This window comes from Papaver somniferum, chromosome 5 (genome assembly GCF_003573695.1).
Source record: "Papaver somniferum cultivar HN1 chromosome 5, ASM357369v1, whole genome shotgun sequence".
Taxonomy (NCBI): Eukaryota; Viridiplantae; Streptophyta; class Magnoliopsida; order Ranunculales; family Papaveraceae; genus Papaver; species Papaver somniferum.
In genome coordinates, this window is record NC_039362.1 from 65,150,570 (window position 1) to 65,161,068 (window position 10,499).

At 38.8% G+C, this 10,499-nt stretch overlaps 1 pseudogene; it reads right to left on the bottom strand.

Annotated features, from left to right (window-relative positions):
* Positions 1-1,663: 1,663 nt before the first annotated feature.
* Positions 1,664-5,369, bottom strand: LOC113279132 (annotated as a pseudogene).
* Positions 5,370-10,499: the final 5,130 nt, after the last annotated feature.

Here is a 10,499-nt window from a genome sequence, read left to right on the forward strand (position 1 = left end):
ACCACCACCGTCGACCACCTCCGCCGTCTCCCACCACCACCGCCGTCGCCCACCACCACCGCCGCCGACAACCGCCGCCGTCGCCACCTCTGACCACCACCGTCGCCGCCGCCTCCGATTACCGCCGCCGTCTCCGACTACCGCCACCACCGATACTGAGCAATTGCATCACCACCGCTACCAGTCAGCACCACCGCCAACACCCGCCGCAACGCCACCAGCACCACGACCGCCCACCACCACCCAAAAAATTAGATGAAACCAATTTTGGTTTCATCATAAATACGATGAAACCGATTTTGGTTTCATCTTGGTTTCGTGAGAATTCACCTGCAAGAAGAATTATAAGAGGTATTATACATGTTCATGGATAAAAATACATCGTTGAAATACGATGAAACCGATTTTGGTTTCATCATAAATAAGATGAAACCATAATTGGTTTCATCACACTAACAGCTGCCATTTCAGTTCCTGCAACTTCATTTTCTCTCGGCAATAGCGGCATCTCCCTTCAGTTCAGGTGCAAATGTGCACTATTGATCCATATCCTCTTCAATCCATTGCCACCAACAAACCAACTTCTCTGTCTTCTAGGTGCAACATCCGCAACCGCAATCTTCCATTCTCTTCAGCACGAACTCATCAGCACCATCAGTTCTTACCTGCAACACCTTCATTACATTGCAGAGTCTTGCTGCGTTACAGCAGCTCGGTAACAACAATACTGCTTCTTTGATGCTCATACACCAGCAAAAATTCCACCAGCATCATATTAGCTTCCCTGCCTTGCTCTTTTGTTTACAATTCCACCAGCACACGACCTTGTTTTTTTCTTTCATGGCTCAGTCTTGTACTCAAAATCTCAATTGCAAGCAACCCCAACACATCACCATCTTTATCTAGTTATCATGACCACAACCACCTGTAACACGGCTAGCTCAGTCACCACCAATGCTGCAACTGCACAATCCTGCACTTGAGCTAACACCACCTGCACCAGTCACTGCACATGCATCTACTCCCTTGTTGATCCTTCCGTTAATCAGCTGAACCCAAATCAAACCATCCATCTTGCATCTCAGCTCAGAGAGCTCTTAACTCTTCCCATGTCCAGCTCTTTCACTGAATTTCACTAATCTGTAGCGGAAACCCTCGTTTCTCCTTATACTCTGGCCTGAACAGTATGCGACAAAACCCCAATCACAGACCAATGCTGTAACTGCCATTATCACTGCTTACAACATAAGCTTCTCTGCAAATTCAGCTCGACTTCTTGCACATTCTCTACAACAACAGCATATCACCAGTTTCATTCCTTCTCTACATTGCAGCAACGCCAACTCATTCAGCTGACCTGCAATCACTGCCATCACCTGAACCTCTTTCCCTGCATTGCACTTCTGTTGAAACAACAGCAACACTGCCTCTCATACTTTCCTGTAACTTCTGCTGCACTTCTTTACTGCCTTCTCCAGCAAATTCTGTTCTTCCTCGGCTTCCGAGATCAGCCGAAAACCACTTCCTGCAACCCTTTCATTTAAGCAACAACAACTGCTCCTATCATACTCCATTTCCTTCCATCTGCGAGTTGGTATTCAACACCATAGACCCAATCAACCACATCAGCAACCTGAACCCTTTGAGTCAAACACACAGCATATCAACATAATAAACAACCAACACTCCATAGATCAACAGATTGCCCATAACTGGTGGATCCAAGCAAAAGTTCAGGAGGCCGATACCATAAAGTAACAACTCGACTAGTTAACGGTTGAATGTGCCCGACACTAACAAAATTTGCCAGGCCAAAATCAGCTATCTTCAGAGCTCCATCATCACTAAAAAGAAGGTTGGATCCCTTGATATCTCTGTGCATTATACCTCTTGAATGACAGTGTTCAAGGCCAGATAGTAGTTGATGCATATAGCATTTAACCTACACAACATGAACAAATCAAACCCTTTAACATTGGTAATTCCCGAATACTAGAACACACATTCAGAGTTCCATATATACGAACCTGTGATTCACTGAACTTGATGTCAGGACAAGATGATAAACCAGCAATATCATGTTCTGTGTACTCGAAAACAAGATATACACTAGTTGACAGTCTAGAAGTAATTAGTCCCTCCAGTTTGCGGAGAATCATTATTTCTCGCGACATAAATCTCACACTTTCTGGCTCAAATTTATCGAACCGAACTTTCTTTAAGGCAAGCATCCTCCCAGTTGCAAGCTCTCGTGCTCAGAAAACACTGTTGTATGTACCTTGTCCAATCTAAAGATACAGTCAGAAAATTGCAGTATTCACATAATTGCAGCACATGAACAAATACAAAAAATACCTTGTCGACGTACTAATCCACTTCAACATTCCGATGTATAACGACACAAATTAAACCAGAAATGAGCAATTCAAGAACAATAAAAAATCGTAGCAAAATAACAAAAGAAGAAGAAAAACCCTTACCTTTTCCAATTTCTCGAAACTTTCAGCACGAAGAGGAATCCAACCATGAATAGGTTCACGAGCAACAACACTAAGCCAAGAAGGCCAACCAGCAACAACTTGTTCACCAAACCCAACAGGTCTTCTGAGATTAACGTCACCAATTTCTTGTTTGGTTCTGCTCTTATCGACAGACCCAATTCCCTTCCTGTTCTTCGTTTGGAGATTCAAATCGAAACCCTGATTTCATCAATTTCTTCTTCATCTCTGAGATTAACAGCAACAGGTCTTCTTAAACAGCACCAAACCCAACTCTCCATCTGTCTTTATCTGTATTCTTGAATCAAATGCAGCCACAGCTCAGCATCAAAACATCAACCCTAATTTCTTCATTGTTTCTCGATCTCAATAAATTCTAGCAACAGTTTTTTGCTGATTCTTCCTCTCTACGCTCTATGAACATCATCTCAAATCTTATTTCCTTATCAATTTCTCAATCAGCGCCTCGATCTGGTCTCTCGGATTTAACAGCAGCGGCTACTGCTTTCTCTTTCTTTTCTCAGTTTTAGGGAAATGAATGAACTAATGATTGAGAGAAAACGTCTCTCGAATTCTTCATCTCTTGAATCAGCGCCGTTCTTCTCGTGGAGATCCATTGTTGCTGCTGGTGATGAAGGTGGTGGGAGAAGGAGACGGAAGAAAGAAGAAATCAGAGAAGAAGAAGAAAAGATAAAAGGGTACATTTGGGTTTTTTTAAAATAAAAAAAGTTAAATTTGCTCATTATCATTTGACTTGGGGTTTTTGTCCCAGTTTTATTTGAAACGGTTTTTATTTGGTAGAAATAATATGACCGGTTTTTTCTTATCACTAGTTTGTTCACCTAGGGGTTTTGTCACTAGTTTTGATTTCAAAATGCAACAAATTTCTTCCTCCACCCCTTCACCACCACCACTAGCATCACCAACATTCAACTACCATTCCACCACCGCTAGCACCACCAACACTCAACAACCATTTCACCACCACCTTTCAACAACCACCACCTATCAACCGCCACCACCACTAATATTTCACCACCACTCCTTCACCACCACCATTACACCACGAACATTCCTCCACCACCACTAGTCCGTCGCTGCCACCACCACTAGTCCGCCGCCGCCACCGCCGCTACCGTCTCCGCCTCCACCACTGGTTCAGATATTTTTGTATCAGCAATAGTAGTTGATCCAAATAAAAATAGAACCAACAGTAGAAGTTGATCCAATTTAGGGGATCAACAACGGTAGTTGATCCAAAAAAAAGGATCAATTTAGGGGATCAACAACCATTGTTGATCCACTAAATTGGATCAACAATGAAAGTTGATCCATGTAAATGGAGTGAACTTGGCGTGAGTCGAACACGCATCATCTGACATGGAGTCAATCATGCTACCATTGCACCACAAGTTCAAAATTGGAAGAAATTACATGATTTAAACTACAAGCATGATTATACTTATCCAATGAAATGTTGTCAACAATAGGAGTTGAAAGGATCAACAATAGTAGTTGATCCCATAAAACATTGCGTCAACAGGAATCGATCCAATAAATGGGATCAACAACAGTAATTGATCCCATAAATGGATCAACAACCGTAGTTGATCCATAAAAATTGGGTCAACAACAACAATTGATCTCATAAAAACATATAAACAACAACAATTCCTCCACCAATAACATCACCTATCCTTATGTGTTCCTAAAACTGGTAAATCTAGTGATGGATGTTCTAAATGTTTTCCAGACTTCCAAAAGCAAAATTATAGAAAAGGCATATGAAATCGTTTCCATAGATGTAGCATTATTGTGTAAACGTTAAACCCCCATATTTTTATGCGTACACATTCATGATTCAACACTCAAATTGCACACTGAATCATGAACTGTTAAAATAAACAACCAAAAAAACCTAATGTAAATCACTACTACTCGTTAAAAAACTAACTATACAGTTGCTGCCTAATGACACAACTGCATCACCTGCAACTTCATAACCAGCTTGAACTGCATCAAAGCCAACCCTTCATTGCGAACCTATCCATTGTGACACAACACCAACTTCATTATCAATTCCACCTCCACCTCCAACTTCATTCATAAGCTACAAGTAACAAACTGCAGCTGCAATCCATTTCCTTGTACACCCATGCCTGTTATTCCATTCATCACTGACTCATATCACACCGCCATTTCCCTGGCAAACAACTCCATCTGCAGCTTCCATTTAGTTGCACCTCTTCTTGTAACTTGCAGCTCAAAGCAACAACAACAATTTTAGACCAAACCCATCTGCAATCTTCTAGTTTTCAAGCCATAACAGGACTGCAACATCATACATTTCCTGTATTCTTCACCAAACTGCAGTCGTTGCTCACCACCATTGCATTGCCATTACCATCAATTGCAACTGCAACAAATGCTCTTTCTGCAATTGTGCCCGACTCATTCAATTGTTTCAGATCAATCTCACCATTTCAGTCACCCCAACTCTACTCTTAGTTCAAACCAAAAACCCGTTTAATTCATGGCAGCAACTAGCTGTTCTTCTTATTCTGCTCAATAATCTCTAAGACCAACAACATCTCAACACCAACTCCACTGAATTCCCATCTAATCTCTTCTTCCTTCTTTGCAATTGAAACCTATTTCTTCCGTGAACTCATTCAAACCCGAACTTCAATTTTTCTCCTTGATTTTCTCATCTTCATAGCACCTTCATCTCAAAATCAAGCCATTAACAGACCCCATGAGTATCAGCAGCTCAAATTCATCCCAAATCTGGATTCAAACATATCTGTGCAACTTTGTCGGCTCAAAATCTCGAATTCCTCTCACTGTAATTCAATTCCAACACATACCCATGATTATCAGCACCTTAATCAACCTAAACCCCATTGAATCAACAGTCGAACACCGACCTTCCAACAACAACATAACAATGTGGGGGATAATTTAAACCCCGACCTTCATCACATGTTTTGAAAATCGAACATAAACATAGTGATAGATCAACTGATTATAGTGGAGGACGTGTTGGTGGCGGCGACGGAGGAGTTCGTGGTGATGGTAGTTGCAGACGTCGAAAGAGAAGGAGATAAAGAAGAAGAAATAAAACTATGATTCGATCCAAACGAGGGAGGGTAAATATGGAAACGAGAAAAAATGTTAGTGGACCCTTGAGGGATATATTTATTGTGTGATAAGGATAATTGTGAAACCCATCAAAACTAGGGATATATATTCAATTACCACTTTTTTTTTTTTGCTTCCATCACTGCTTTTATTTTTATTTTCATGATTAATCAGTCAAAGCCCATGATCAATAATAATTATGATTAATTTTTTTGAAGATTATAATCTTGAAAATGGTAAAAGTGTTTGTATGCCAGAGAAATACCTTGAAAGTGACAACGAAGATTTGACACATTTATGTCTCTTATCACTCGACGGTTTAGAGATCTTCTGAGGGGGAGAAATAAGCGATTTTCTAAAGATCCATCATATTTATCAAATCGTCCAAATAATCGTGTCCCTCTTGTAAAAGGGAACACTAACGATAGTAATGATGAAGGTATGCCTCAGTTTTATAATTGTAGAGGTTTTGATCGCTTGGCCAATGAATTTTCTAACCTAATAAAATACACTGGTAGTAAGGCTCCTGCATACAACAACCTTTGATGAAGCATTCAAAAGAGGAAGAAACTGCATATTTTGCTCTTGTGGTAGAAAATGTCAATATTTATGAATGTAACAATACATATTACAATCTTGATAACCAGTCTTGATGATCCATCATCTAGTTCTCTGTATGGTATGATGGGATCATCACCCTTTCATAAAAACTCTAATTTTTATTTTTCAGGATCATCACAAGTGTCTTTGATTGCAGAAACTAGTAACTGAAAAGAAGAGGGTACCCAAATATACCTCAATCTAAAACTTTTCCACCTATAAATCCTCTTACCGAAAGTGATTGTCTATGGACTTAGTCGAGACAATACAACGAATAGGTTCACACTTCGTGTGATCGTCTATGGATACGAGATCGAAACAATACGACTACAAAATAACTTGTGTGATTGACTATGGATGCAAGATCGAGACAATACAACAACGAAAGTGTGATTACTTGATAATAAGTTCGGACTTAACCAAACACTATAGTATTAGAGCACTGCTCGGTCGAACTCGCATGCGTTGCTATCTCAAGCATGTTTTTCAATGTTAGTGATCAAAAATCTAATTCTTGATTTCTAGCCTATTTATAGATGTCTCGGACTAGGACATAGTTTGTGTAGTTGAGCTTAGACTTCACGGCGTTTATCACTTGAAGACGAAGAACTACTAAAGAGAGATTGTGGAATTTCATCGAAAAAAGGTATGTGGAGACTTAAACTCATATATCACTTGGAAAGTGTATTTCTACTCTATCACATATATTGAGACATAAGCCGCATTACGATATAGTTTTCTATATACACATTTGAGATTTCGAGCTGAGTATATCTCGCTTACATATTTCTCGAAATATGTGTTGGTAAGCTTTCGCTTCGACCAAGTTCATCTTATATCATGCGAAAGTTACCGAGTAACATCATACATGGTTTGTGTGATACAATCATTTGGTGTAAGACTTGGAATGTTTCAATAATGATTATTTCAATATCTTGAAAATTGCTTTGATGCTAATAGTGTGTGAAAACGGATATTGTCATTACAGAAAAATGTTTCTATGATTGAAATAAAGAGTTTAGAATCGTGTAACCTTGTTTGGATATAAGCACAGAGTGTGTTCGCACATTTGTGTATAAGTCCAAAACCGGGAACCTAAAGTATACATACGTGTGTGTATACAAAATGGTTGAAGGAGACTAGATAAGTATGCGTACCCGTACGCATACCGGCGGAAGTTCACGTCCGTGAATTTCTGCTGATGTTGGAATTTCAAAACCAACTCATGCAGTTACCTAAGTACGTGTACTGGCGGAAAGTTCATGTCCGTGAATTAATGCTGAGTTTTGAAAAACCAAACTCAAAAATCGGTTACTTAAGTACGCGTACTTAAGTTGTTACTTTCTAAAATCGGTAGTGTACATGAACTTAAACATTTATCAATAAGGAATGCAGTCTTTGCAAACCGTGGCTATAGTGTTCATGTATTGATTCGAGTGAATCAAACCGATTTTGCTTCAATTGTGTTCTTGTATAAATCTTTGAGAATATAGCAATTGAACAACTCTTTAACTAGTTTCATTTGAGTCTTTTGAACTAGTTATGGTTAAGATGAATAAGGTTTATATGAGAGTAATCATATGGCTAGCCTCAGTTAACTATTTGTGAACCAACATGGTGTACACGTTTGGGCACGGTTACATAAACCTATATGAGGGTACATTTCATTTGTGTGTGACAAGCTAAGTTTGATCTAGCGGTTGAAAGATATTATCTTGAGTGATTTAGGTTTTTCATCTAACGGTGAAAATTGAATGCTTTGTTACCAAGGTAACTTGGATTGCAAACCCCGATTTGAAAACTATATAAAGGAGAACTCTAGCAACTGGAAAACCTAATCCCCACACCTATTGTGTGTTACTAGTTGCATAACTAGAGTCGATTCTCCTTTAACCTTAAGTTTCTTCTCGATACCCTGTAGTTTAACGACTTGAAGACTTCATTGGGATTGTGAAGCCAGACCCAACTATTCTCTTTGTAGTTGTGTGATCTGATCTTGTTGTTTCTATAATGATTGAGTGCAATTCTAAAATTGGCTTGATATTTATATCTCTGATAGGCAAGATAGAAAAGTAGTCAAAAACACCTTCGTCTCATCGTTTGTGATTTCACAATAACTTGTTTTGCTAGTCGATTAAGTTTATTGTGAGGTGATTGATAATACTAGGCTGTTCTTAGGGAATATAAATCCAATTTATCAATTGGTTCATGTTCACCTTGATTTATCAAAAGACGAAACAAAAACTCATGGGTATTTCTGTGGGAGACATATGTATTCAATCCTATAGACTTTTTGTGTGAGACATATTTGTTTATCAAGTCTTCGACTTTGGTCGTAGAAACTCTTAGTTTTAGGTGAGATCAACTAAGGGAATCAAGTGCGTAGTATCCTGCTAGGATCAGAGACGTAAGGAGCACAAATGTACCTTGAATTAGTGTGAGATTTATTAGGGTTCAACTACAGTCTAGTCTGAAAATAATTGGAAGTAGGCTAGTGTATGTAGCGGCTTAATACAGTGTGGTGTTCAAACTGGACTAGGTCCCAAGGTTTTTTTGCATTTGCGGTTTCCTCGTTAACAAAATTATGGTGTGTTTGTGTTATTTCTTTTTCGCATTATATTTTGTTATATAATTGAAATATCACAGGTTGTGCGTTAAGATCAATCAATTAGAATATCCAATCTTTGGTTGTTGATTTACATTGATTGACACTTGAACATTGGCCTTTGGTACTGTTCAAGTAATTCCTCTTATATTCAATCGGGCTCGCAGATTTCTATTTGCTGATTGCGGATTGAACTAAGAGTTAGATATATTAAACTCTTTGATAAACTTTATTCTAGATTGAGTCTGACTGTCTAGTTGATTCTCTAGAAAGTGTATTGGAGTAAGTCCTCTCGGATTGCCAAAAGAATTGTTGGTTGTGGTTGTTAAACCCCCGCATTTTCAATTGGTACCAGAGCAGGCAAATATATTAAAGACCTCATAAGCCTGTGTTTATAGCAATCTGTGTTCTGAGGACCTAAGAAGTATCTCTCAAGATAACGCATACTGATACGTCTTCATAAGGTTCGGATTACACCAAAGATCTTTGGTTGCCTCAAAGGATAACTCCTTAGTAGATTCTTCCGAATCCCGAGGGAAAAACAAGATTTGTGAGATCGTGTCTGAATCCGAAATGGAACTCACCAGATCATCAAAAAATCTGTTGAAATCATTGATTTTCAAGTTTCTGAAATTATGACTCTTGAAGAAAAAATTGATCTGCTTATTGATGAGTTTGAGAAATCCCTTGAAAGGGAACGTGAACTCTATAGCTTTATTGAATCTCTCTCTAACAATGTCGAAAAACTGGTTCAAGAAACTACTCTACAGCGTGAAAAGATTAGTATGCTTGGAGACACTGTTAAAGAAGACTCAATTAGAGAAGAACGTCTAGGAAAGGCTCATTCATCAGAAATAAACAGTTATCGTGTTGAAAAAGAGAAACTTGTTGCTGCTCTTGATATGTGCAAGGACAGTATAACACCTTGAAAAAGGAAAACTATATCTTGGTGAACAATACATCTTCTGCACCTTCTTCTGATATCACAAAACTTTACCTAGTGTGAAGAAAAGTTCCTCCAAGGAATTACCTACTGTGAATCACTTGCAAAATGTGCATGTGCCCGAAGAAGTTATGGGTCAAAGCATTCATGTCGCAAAACCACGATGTTGTTCCTTCTGTGGGAAAAAGAATCACTATGCTCTTCATTGTTTTTCCAGAAAGAAACAAATTTATGTTCTCCATAAATTAGTTCTTTCTACTATCAATGGAGTAGATCGTCTGATGACATCTAAAATGAGGTGCTTACCTACAGAAAACCAGAACTCTTATAAAAATGATCTCTCTTCAAGAAATCGTCACAGGTTACAAGTTCATCCCAATGGTATAAATTATTGTGCCACTAATGAACACATTCCATGTGTTTATAAGAAAGAGTCTGGTAAATCAAAGTCTATGAAATGGATTTCTCTAAATCCTGATCCTCTTGAACCAATCTCAAGAGGTCCTAGATTTTTCCCTCAGAGAAATCCTTCTGACGGATATGTTAAACAGGTTGTGTCCTACTCGTCTGGGATGAAAATCAACTGAAGAAAGGCAAGGAATGCACAAGTCAAACATTCAAATGATGTTTACAACTCTTTCCTAAATGATTGTAGTGGGATTACTTCTCACTCTACCACCTGATCCCAAGTATTCTCATCCTGGTACCTATC